We start from the raw sequence: 13207 nt of genomic DNA, 5'->3' as shown, positions 1-13207 counted from the left end.
TAGATGACAGGAAAGGATTGAGGATAGGATAGGATAGGATAGAGGATAGGATAGGATAGAGGATAGGATAGGATAGAGGATAGGATAGAATAGAGGATAGGATAGGGGATTGGATAGGATAGGATAGGATAGAGTATAGAATAGGATAGAGGATAGGATAGGATAGAGGATAGGATAGGATAGAGGATAGGATAGGATAGGGGATAGGATAGGATTGAGGATAGGATAGGATAGAGGATAGGATAGGATAGAGGATCCAATAGGGGATTGGATAGGATAGAGGATAGGAGACGATAGAGGATAGGATAGGGGATTGGATAGGATAGTGGACAGGAGACGATGGAGGATAGGATAGAATAGAGGATAGGATAGGATTGTGGAAAGGATAGGATAGAGGATAGGATAGGATAGAGGATAGGATAGGATAGAGGATAGGATATTATAGAGAATAGGATAGAGTATAGAGCATACGATAGGATAGAGGATGGGATAGCATACAGGATAGGATAGGATAGAGGATAGGATAGGATTGAGGATAGGATAGGATAGAGGATAGGATAGGATAGAGGATAGGATAGGATAGAGTATAGGATAGGATAGAGGATAGGATAGGATAGAGGATAGGATAGGATAGAGGATAGGATAGGAGAGAGGATAGGATAGGATTGAGGATAGGATAGGATAGAGGATAGGATAGGATAGAGGATAGGATAGGATAGAGTATAGGATATAGGATTGGATAGGATAGAGGATAGGATACGATAGAGGATAGGATAGGGTAGGATAGAGAATAGGATAGGATGGATGATATTATATGATCGAGGACAGGATAGGATAGAGGATACGATAGTATAGAGGATAGGATAGGATAGAGGATAGGATCGAATAGAGGATAGGATAGGGGATTGGATAGGATAGGATTGGATAGAGTATAGAATAGGATAGAGGGTATTATAGGATAGAGGATAGGATAGGATAGGGGATAGGATAGGATTGAGGATAGGATAGGATAGAGGATAGGATAGGATAGAGGATCCGAAAGGGGATTGGATAGGATAGAGGATAGGAGACGATAGAGGATAGGATAGGGGATTGGATAGGATAGAGGACAGGCGATGATGGAGGATAGGATAGAATAGAGGATAGGATAGGATAGAAGAAAGGATAGGATAGAGCATAGTATAGGGGAGAGGATGGGATAGCATAGAGGATAGGATAGGATAAAGGATAGGATAGGATTGAGGATAGAATAGGATTGAGGATAGGATAGGATAGAGGATAAGATAGGGGATTGGATAGGATAGAGGATAGGAGACGATAGAGGATAGGATAGGGGATTGGATAGGATAGAGGACAGGAGACGATGGAGGATAGGATAGAATAGAGCATAGGATAGGATAGAGGAAAGGATAGGATAGGATAGAGGATAGGATAGGATAGAGGATAGGATAGAGTATAGGATAGGATAGGATAATGGATAGGATAGGATAGTGGATAGGATAGGATAGAGGATAGGATAGGATAGCTGATAGGATAGGATAGAGGGTAAGATAGGATTGAGGATAGGATAGCATAGAGGATAGGATAGGATAGGGGATACGATAGGGGATATGATAGGATAGAGGATAGGATAGGGTAGCGGATAGGATAGGGTAGAGGATAGGATGGGATAGAGGATACGATAGGGGATTGGATAGGATAGAGGATAGGAAAGGATAGAGGATAAGATAGGATAGAGGATAGGATAGGATAGAGGATAGGATAGGATAGAGAATAGGATAGGATAGCGGATAGGGTAGGATAGCGGATAGGATTGGATAGAGGATAGGATAGGATTGAGGATAGGGTAGGATAGAGGATAGGATAGGATAGAGAATAGGATAGGATGGCGGATAGGATAGGATAGAGGATAGTATAGGATAGATGACAGGAAAGGATTGAGAATAGGATAGGATAGATGATAGGATAGTATAGAGGATAGGACAGGGTAGAGAATAGGATAGGATGGAGGATAGGATAGGATAGAGGATAGGATAGGATAGAGGAGAGCATAGGATAGAGGATAGGATAGGCTAGAGGATAGGATAGAATGGAGGATAGGATAGGATAGAGAAAAGGATAGAGGATTGGGTAGGATTGAGGATATTATGGGATAGAGGATATAATAGGATATGATAGAGGATAAGATAGGATAGAGGATAGGATAGGATAGAGGATAGGATAGGATAGAGGATAGGATAGGATAGAGGATAGGATAGGATAGAGGATAGGATAAGACAGAGGATACGATAGGAAAGAGAATAGGATATGATAGCTGATAGGATAGGATAGAGGATAAGATAGGATTGAGGATAGGATAGGATAGAGGATAGGATAGGATAGAGGATAGGATTGAGGATAGAGCATAGGATAGAGGATAGGATAGGATAGAGGATAGGATAGGATAGAGGATAGGGTAGGATAGAGGATAGGATAGGATAGAGGATGGCATAGCATAGAGGATAGGATAGGATAGAGGATAGGATAGGATTGAGGATAGGATAGGATAGAGGATAGGATAGGATAGAGGATAGGCTAGGATAGAGGATAGGATAGGATAGAGGATAGGATAGGATAGAGGATAGGATAGGATAGAGGATAGGATAGGATAGAGGATAGGATAGGATAGAGGATAGGATAGGATAGAGGATAGGATAGGATGGAGGACATGATAGGATAGAGGATAGGATTTGATGCAGGATAGTATAGGATAGAGGATAGGATAGGATAGAGGATACGATAGGATAGAGGATAGGATAGGATAGAGGATAGGATAGGATAGAGGATAGGATAGGATAGAGGATAGGATAGGATAGAGGATAGGATAGGATAGAGGATAGGATAGGATAGAGGATAGGATAGGATAGAGGATAGGATAGGATAGAGGATAGGATAGGATAGAGGATAGGATAGGATGGAGGACATGATAGGATAGAGGATAGGATTTGATGCAGGATAGGATAGGATACAGGATAGGATAGGATAGAGGATAGGATAGGATGCAGGATACGATAGGGGATTGGATAGGATAGAGGATAGGATAGGATAGCGGATAGGATAGGATAGAGGAGAGGATAGGACATAGGATACGATAGGATAGAGGAGAGGATAGGATAGAGGATAGGATAGGCTAGAGGATAGGATAGGATTGAGGATAAGATAGAATAGAGGATAGGATAGGATAGATGACAGGAAAGGATACAGGATAGGATAGGATAGAGGATAGGATAGGATAGACAATAGGATAGGATAGCGGATAGGATAGGATAGAGGATAGGATAGGACAGAGGATACGATAGGATAGAAGAGAGGATAGGATAGAGGATAGGATAGGCTAGAGGATAGGATAGGATAGAGGATAGGATAGGATTGAGGATAGGATAGGATAGAGGATAGGATAGGATAGATGACAGGAGAGGATACAGGATAGGATAGGATAGAGGATAGCATAGGATAGAGAATAGGATAGGATAGCGGATAGGATTGGATAGCGGATAGGATAGGATAGAGGAGAGGATAGGATAGAGGATAGGATAGGCTAGAGGATAGGATAGAATGGAGGATAGGATAGGATAGAGGATAGGATAGAGGATTGGGTAGGATTGAGGATATTATGGGATAGAGGATATAATAGGATATGATAGAGGATAAGATAGGATAGAGGATAGGATAGGATAGAGGATAGGATAGGATAGAGGATAGGATAGAATAGAGGATAGGATAAGACAGAGGATACGATAGGAAAGAGAATAGGATAGGATAGCTGATAGGATAGGATAGAGGATAAGATAGGATTGAGGATAGGATAGCATAGAGGATACGATAGGGTATATGATAGGATAGAGGATAGGATAGGGTAGCGGATAGGATAGGATAGAGGATAGGATGGGATAGAGGATACGACAGGGGATTCGATAGGATAGAGGATAGGATAGGATAGAGGATAGGATAGGATAGAGGATAGGATAGGATAGAGGATAGGATCGGATAGAGGATAGGATAGGATAGAGGATAGGATAGGATAGAGGATAGGACAGGATAGAGGATAGGATAGGATAGAGGATAGGATAGCATAGAGGATAGGATAGGATAGAGGATAGGATAGGATAGAGGATAGGATAGGATAGACGATAGGATAGATGATAGGATATAGGATTGGATAGGATTGAGGATAATATGGGATAGAGGATAGGATAGGATATGATAGAGGATAAGATAGGATAGAGGATAGGATAGGATAGGATAGAGGATAGGATAGGATAGAGGATAGGATAGGATAGAGGATAGGATAGGATAGAGGATAGGATAGGATAGAGGATAGGATAGGATAGAGGATAGGATAGGATAGAAGATAGGATAGGATAGAGGATAGTATATGATAGAGAATAGGATAGGATAGGATAGAGGATAGGATAGGATTGAGGATAGGATAGAGGATAGAATAGGATAGAGGATACGATAGGGGATTGGATAGGATAGAGGATAGGATAGGATAGCGGATAGGATAGCGGATAGGATAGGATAGAGGATAGGATAGGACACAGGATACGATAGGATAGAGGAGAGGATAGGATAGAGGATAGGATAGGCTAGAGGATAGGATAGGATAGAGGATAGGATAGGATAGAGGATAGGATAGGATAGAGAATAGGATAGGATAGAGGATAGGATAGGATATATGATATTATAGGATAGAGGATAGGATAGGATAGAGGATAGGTTCGGATAGAGGATAGGATAGGATAGAGGAAAGGATAGGATAGAGGATAGGATAGGATAGAGGATACGATAGGGGATTGGATAGGATAGAGGATAGGATAGGATAGCGGATAGGATAGGATAGAGGATAGGATAGGATAGAGGATAGGATAGGATAGAGGATAGGATCGGATAGAGGATAGGATAGGATAGAGGATAGGATAGGATAGAGGATAGGATAGGATAGAGGATAGGATAGGATAGAGGATAGGATAGGATAGAGGATAGGATAGCATAGAGTATAGGATAGGATAGAGGATAGGATAGGACAGAGGATAGGATAGGATAGAGGATAGGATAGGATAGAAGATAGGATAGGATAGAGGATAGGATAGGATAGAGGATAGGATAGGATAGAGGATAGGATAGCATAGAGGATAGGATAGGATAGAGGATAGGATAGGATAGAGGATAGGATAGGATAGACGATAGGATAGATGATAGGATATAGGATTGGATAGGATTGAGGATAATATGGGATAGAGGATAGGATAGGATATGATAGAGGATAAGATAGGATAGAGGATAGGATAGGATAGGATAGAGGATAGGATAGGATAGAGGATAGGATAGGATAGAGGATAGGATAGGATAGAGGATAGGATAGGATAGAGGATAGGATAGGATAGAGGTTAGGATAGGATAGAAGATAGGATAGGATAGAGGATAGTATATGATAGAGAATAGGATAGGATAGGATAGAGGATAGGATAGGATTGAGGATAGGATAGAGGATAGAATAGGATAGAGGATACGATAGGGGATTGGATAGGATAGAGGATAGGATAGGATAGCGGATAGGATAGCGGATAGGATAGGATAGAGGATAGGATAGGACACAGGATACGATAGGATAGAGGAGAGGATAGGATAGAGGATAGGATAGGCTAGAGGATAGGATAGGATAGAGGATAGGATAGGATAGAGGATAGGATAGGATAGAGAATAGGATAGGATAGAGGATAGGATAGGATATATGATATTATAGGATAGAGGATAGGATAGGATAGAGGATAGGTTCGGATAGAGGATAGGATAGGATAGAGGAAAGGATAGGATAGAGGATAGGATAGGATAGAGGATACGATAGGGGATTGGATAGGATAGAGGATAGGATAGGATAGCGGATAGGATAGGATAGAGGATAGGATAGGATAGAGGATAGGATAGGATAGAGGATAGGATCGGATAGAGGATAGGATAGGATAGAGGATAGGATAGGATAGAGGATAGGATAGGATAGAGGATAGGATAGGATAGAGGATAGGATAGGATAGAGGATAGGATAGCATAGAGTATAGGATAGGATAGAGGATAGGATAGGACAGAGGATAGGATAGGATAGAGGATAGGATAGGATAGAAGATAGGATAGGATAGAGGATAGGATAGGATAGAGGATAGGATAGGATAGAGGATAGGATAGGATAGAGGATAGGATAGGATAGAGGATAGGATAGAGGATAGGATATAGGATTGGGTAGGATTCAGGATATTATGGGATAGAGGATAGGATAGGATATGATAGAGGATAAGATAGGATAGAGGATAGGATAGGATAGGATAGAGGATAGGATAGGATAGAGGATAGGATATTATAGAGGATAGGATAGGATAGAGGATAGTATATGATAGAGAATAGGATAGGATAGGATAGAGGATAGGATAGGATTGAGGATAGGATAGGATAGAGGATAGGATAGGATAGATGACAGGAGAGGATACAGGATAGGATAGGATAGAGGATAGCATAGGATAGAGAATAGGATAGGATAGCGGATAGGATTGGATAGCGGATAGGATAGGATAGAGGAGAGGATAGGATAGAGGATAGGATAGGCTAGAGGATAGGATAGAATGGAGGATAGGATAGGATAGAGGATAGGATAGAGGATTGGGTAGGATTGAGGATATTATGGGATAGAGGATAGGATAGGATAGGATAGAGGATAGGATAGGATAGAGGATAGGATATTATAGAGGATAGGATAGGATAGAGGATAGTATATGATAGAGAATAGGATAGGATAGGATAGAGGATAGGATAGGATAGAGGATAGGATAGGATAGAGGATAGGATAGGATTGAGGATAGGATAGGATAGAGGATAGGATAGGATGGAGGATAGGATAGGATAGAGGATAGGATAGGATAGAGGATATTATAGGATTGAGGAGAGAGGATAGGATTGAGGAGAGAGGATAGGATAGAGGAAATGATAGGATAGAGGATAGAATAGGATAGAGGATAGGATAGGATTGAGGATAGGATAGAGTATAGGGTAGGATAGAGGATAGGATAGGATAGGGGATAGGATAGGATAGAGGATAGGATAGGATAGATGATAGGATAGGATAGAGGATAGGATAGGATATTGGATGGGATAGGATAGAGTATAGGATAGGATAGAGGATATTATAGGATTGAGGAGAGAGGATAGGATTGAGGAGAGAGGATAGGATAGAGGAAATGATAGGATAGAGGATAGGATAGAGGATAGGATAGGATAGAGGATAGGATAGAGTATAGGGTGGGATAGAGGATAGGATAGGATAGGGGATTGGATAGGATAGAGGACAGGAGACGATGGAGGATAGGATATAATAGAGGATAGGATAGGATAGAGGAAAGGATAGGATAGAGGATAGGATAGGATAGAGGATAGGATAGGATAGAGGATAGGATAGAGTATAGGGTAGGATAGAGGATAGGATAGGATTGAGGATAGGATAGGATAGAGGATAGGATACGATAGAGTATAGGATATAGGATTGGATTGGATAGAGGATAGGATACGATAGAGGATAGGATAGGGTAGGATAGAGAATAGGATAGGATGGATGATATTATATGACCGAGGACAGGATAGGATAGAGGATGCGATATTATAGAGGATAGGATAGGATAGAGGAAAGGATCGAATAGAGGATAGGATAGGGGATTGGATAGGATAGGATAGGATAGAGGATAGGATAGGATAGAGGTTAGGATAGGATATAGGATAGGATAGGATTGAGGATAGGATAGGATAGAGGATAGGATAGGATGGAGGATCCGATAGGGTATTGGATAGGATAGAGGATAGCAGACGATAGAGGATAGGATAGGGGATTGGATAGGATAGAGGACAGGAGACGATGGAGGATAGGATAGAATTGAGGATAGGATAGGATAGAGGTAAGGATAGGATAGAGGACAGGAGACGATGGAGGATAGGATAGAATTGAGGATAGGATAGGATAGAGGTAAGGATAGGATAGAGGATAGGATATGATAGAGGATAGGATAGGATAGAGGTTAGGATAGGGTATTATATAGGATAGTGGATAGGATAGGATAGTGGATGGGATAGGATAGAGTATAGGATAGGATAGAGGATATTATAGGATTGAGGAGAGAGGATAGGATAGAGGATAGGATAGGATAGAGAATAGGATAGGATAGAGGATAGGATACGATAGAGGATCGGATATAATAGAGGATAGGATAGGATAGAGGATGGGATAGGAGAGAGGATAGGATAGGATAGAGGATAGGATAGGATAGAGGATAGGATAGAGGATTGGTTAGGATAGAGGATAGCATACGATAGAGGATACGATAGGATAGAGGATAGGATCGAATAGAGGATAGGATAGGGGATTGGATAGGATAGGATAGGATAGAGGATCCGATAGGGCATTGGATAGGACAGAGGATAGGATAGGAGATTGGATAGGATAGAGGACAGGAGACGATGGAGGATAGGATAGAATAGAGGATAGGATAGGATAGAGGAAAGGATAGGATAGAGGATAGGATAGGATAGAGGATAGGATAGGATAGAGGATAGGATAGGATAGAGGATAGGATAGGATTGAGGATAGGATAGGATTGAGGATAGGATAGGATAGAGGATAGGATAGGATAGAGGATAGGATAGGATAGAGGATAGGATAGGATGGAGGATCCGATAGGGGATTGCATAGGATAGAGGATAGGAGACGATAGAGGATAGGATAGCGGATTGGATAGGATAGAGGACAGGAGACGATGGAGGATAGGATAGAATAGAGGATAGGATAGGATAGTGGAAAGGATAGGATAGAGGATAGGATAGGATTGATGATAGAATACGATAGAGGATAGGAGACGATAGAGGATAGGATAGGGGATTGGATAGGATAGAGGACAGGAGACGATGGAGGATAGGATATAATAGAGGATAGGATAGGATAGAGGAAAGGATATTATAGAGGATAGGATAGGATAGAGGATAGGATAGGATAGAGGATAGGATAGAGTATAGGGTAGGATAGAGGATAGGATAGGATAGGGGATAGGATAGGATAGAGGATAGGATAGGATAGAGGATAGGATAGAGAATAGGATAGGATAGAGGATAGGAAACGATAGGGGATCGGATAGGATAGAGGATAGGATAGGATAGAGGATAGGATAGGAGAGAGGATAGGATAGGATAGAGGATAGGATAGGATAGAGGTTAGGATAGAGGATTGGATAGGATAGAGGATAGGATAGGATAGAGGATAGGATAGGATAGAGGATAGGATAGGATAGAGGATAGGATAGGATAGAAGATAGGATAGGATAGAGGATAGTATATGATAGAGAATAGGATAGGATAGGATAGAGGATAGGATAGGATTGAGGATAGGATAGGATAGAGGATAGAATAGGATAGATGACAGGAAAGGATACAGGATAGGATAGGATAGAGGATAGGATAGGATAGAGAATAGGAAAGGATAGAGGATAGGATAGGATAGAGGATAGGCTAGGATAGAGGATAGGATAGGATAGAGGATAGGACAGGATAGAGGATAGGATAGGATAGAGGATAGGATAGGATAGAGGATAGGATAGGATAGAGGATAGGATAGGATAGAGGATAGGATAGGATAGAGGATAGGATAGGATAGAGGATAGGATAGGATAGAGGATAGGATAGGATAGAGGATAGGATAGAGGATAGGATATAGGATTGGGTAGGATTCAGGATATTATGGCATAGAGGATAGGATAGGATATGATAGAGGATAAGATAGGATAGAGGATAGGATAGGATAGCGGATAGGATAGGATAGAGGATAGGATAGGATAGAGGATAGGATAAGACAGAGGATACGATAGGAAAGAGAATAGGATAGGATAGCTGATAGGATAGGATAGAGGATAAGATAGGATTGAGGATAGGATAGCATAGAGGATACGATAGGGTATATGATAGGATAGAGGATAGGATAGGGTAGCGGATAGGATAGGATAGAGGATAGGATGGGATAGAGGATACGATAGGGGATTCGATAGGATAGAGGATAGGATAGGATAGCGGATAGGATAGCGGATAGGATAGGATAGAGGATAGGATAGGACACAGCATACGATAGGATAGAGGAGAGGATAGGATAGAGGATAGGATAGGCTAGAGGATAGGATAGGATAGAGGATAGGATAGGATAGAGGATAGGATAGGATAGAGAATAGGATAGGATAGAGGATAGGATAGGATATATGATATTATAGGATAGAGGATAGGATAGGATAGAGGATAGGTTCGGATAGAGGATAGGATAGGATAGAGGAAAGGATAGGATAGAGGATAGGATAGGATAGAGGATACGATAGGGGATTGGATAGGATAGAGGATAGGATAGGATAGCGGATAGGATAGGATAGAGGATAGGATAGGATAGAGGATAGGATAGGATAGAGGATAGGATCGGATAGAGGATAGGATAGGATAGAGGATAGGATAGGATAGAGGATAGGATAGGATAGAGGATAGGATAGGATAGAGGATAGGATAGCATAGAGGATAGGATAGGATAGAGGATAGGATAGGATAGAGGATAGGATAGGACAGAGGATAGGATAGGATAGAGGATAGGATAGGATAGAAGATAGGATAGGATAGAGGATAGGATAGGATAGAGGATAGGATAGGATAGAGGATAGGATAGGATAGAGGATAGGATAGGATAGAGGATAGGATAGAGGATAGGATATAGGATTGGGTAGGATTCAGGATATTATGGGATAGAGGATAGGATAGGATATGATAGAGGATAAGATAGGATAGAGGATAGGATAGGATAGGATAGAGGATAGGATAGGATAGAGGATAGGATATTATAGAGGATAGGATAGGATAGAGGATAGTATATGATAGAGAATAGGATAGGATAGGATAGAGGATAGGATAGGATTGAGGATAGGATAGGATAGAGGATAGGATAGGATAGATGACAGGAGAGGATACAGGATAGGATAGGATAGAGGATAGCATAGGATAGAGAATAGGATAGGATAGCGGATAGGATTGGATAGCGGATAGGATAGGATAGAGGAGAGGATAGGATAGAGGATAGGATAGGCTAGAGGATAGGATAGAATGGAGGATAGGATAGGATAGAGGATAGGATAGAGGATTGGGTAGGATTGAGGATATTATGGGATAGAGGATATAATAGGATATGATAGAGGATAAGATAGGATAGAGGATAGGATATGATAGAGGATAGGATAGGATAGAGGATAGGATAGGATAGAGGATAGGATAGAGGATAGGATATAGGATTGGGTAGGATTCAGGATATTATGGGATAGAGGATAGGATAGGATATGATAGAGGATAAGATAGGATAGAGGATAGGATAGGATAGGATAGAGGATAGGATAGGTTAGAGGATAGGATATTATAGAGGATAGGATAGGATAGAGGATAGTATATGATAGAGAATAGGATAGGATAGGATAGAGGATAGGATAGGATTGAGGATAGGATAGGATAGAGGATAGGATAGGATAGATGACAGGAGAGGATACAGGATAGGATAGGATAGAGGATAGCATAGGATAGAGAATAGGATAGGATAGCGGATAGGATTGGATAGCGGATAGGATAGGATAGAGGAGAGGATAGGATAGAGGATAGGATAGGCTAGAGGATAGGATAGAATGGAGGATAGGATAGGATAGAGGATAGGATAGAGGATTGGGTAGGATTGAGGATATTATGGGATAGAGGATATAATAGGATATGATAGAGGATAAGATAGGATAGAGGATAGGATAGGATAGAGGATAGGATAGGATAGAGGATAGGATAGGATAGAGGATAGGATAAGACAGAGGATACGATAGGAAAGAGAATAGGATAGGATAGCTGATAGGATAGGATAGAGGATAAGATAGGATTGAGGATAGGATAGGATAGAGGATAGGATAGGATAGAGGATAGGATTGAGGATAGAGCATAGGATAGAGGATTGGATAGGATAGAGGATAGGATAGGATGGAGGATAGGATAGGATAGAGGATAGAATAGGATAGAGGATAGGATAGGATTGAGGATAGGATAGAGTATAGGATAGGATAGGGGATAGGATAGGATAGAGAATAGGATAGGATAGAGGATAGGATAGGATAGAGGATAGGATAGGATGGAGGACAGGATAGGATAGAGGATAGGATAGGATACAGGATAGGATAGGATACAGGATAGGATAGGATAGAGGATAGGATAGGATGGAGGATACGATAGGGGATTGGATAGGATAGAGGATAGGATAGGATAGCGGATAGGATAGGATAGAGGAGAGGATAGGACAGAGGATACGATAGGATAGAAGAGAGGATAGGATAGGGGATAGGATAGGCTAGAGGATAGGATAGGATAGAGGATTGGATAGGATAGAGGATAGGATAGGATAGAGGATAGGATAGGATAGAGGATAGGATAGGATAGAGGATAGGATAGGATAGAGGATAGGATAGGATAGAGGATAGGATAGGATAGAGGATAGGATAGGATGGAGGACAGGATAGGATAGAGGATAGGATTTGATGCAGGATAGGATAGGATACAGGATAGGATAGGATAGAGGATAGGATAGGATGCAGGATACGATAGGGGATTGGATAGGATAGAGGATAGGATAGGATAGCGGATAGGATAGGATAGAGGAGAGGATAGGACATAGGATACGATAGGATAGAGGAGAGGATAGGATAGAGGATAGGATAGGCTAGAGGATAGGATAGGATAGAGAATAGGATAGGATAGCGGATAGGATAGGATAGAGGATAGGATAGGACAGAGGATACGATAGGATAGAAGAGAGGATAGGATAGAGGATAGGATAGGCTAGAGGATAGGATAGGATAGAGGATAGGATAGGATTGAGGATAGGATAGGATAGAGGATAGGATAGGATAGATGACAGGAGAGGATACAGGATAGGATAGGATAGAGGATAGCATAGGATAGAGAATAGGACAGGATAGCGGATAGGATTGGATAGCGGATAGGATAGGATAGAGGAGAGGATAGGATAGAGGATAGGATAGGCTAGAGGATAGGATAGAATGGAGGATAGGATAGGATAGAGGATAGGATAGAGGATTGG

This window comes from Halictus rubicundus, unplaced genomic scaffold (genome assembly GCF_050948215.1).
Source record: "Halictus rubicundus isolate RS-2024b unplaced genomic scaffold, iyHalRubi1_principal scaffold0020, whole genome shotgun sequence".
Classification (NCBI taxonomy): domain Eukaryota; kingdom Metazoa; phylum Arthropoda; class Insecta; order Hymenoptera; family Halictidae; genus Halictus; species Halictus rubicundus.
Note: the sequence above shows the minus strand (reverse complement) of the source record.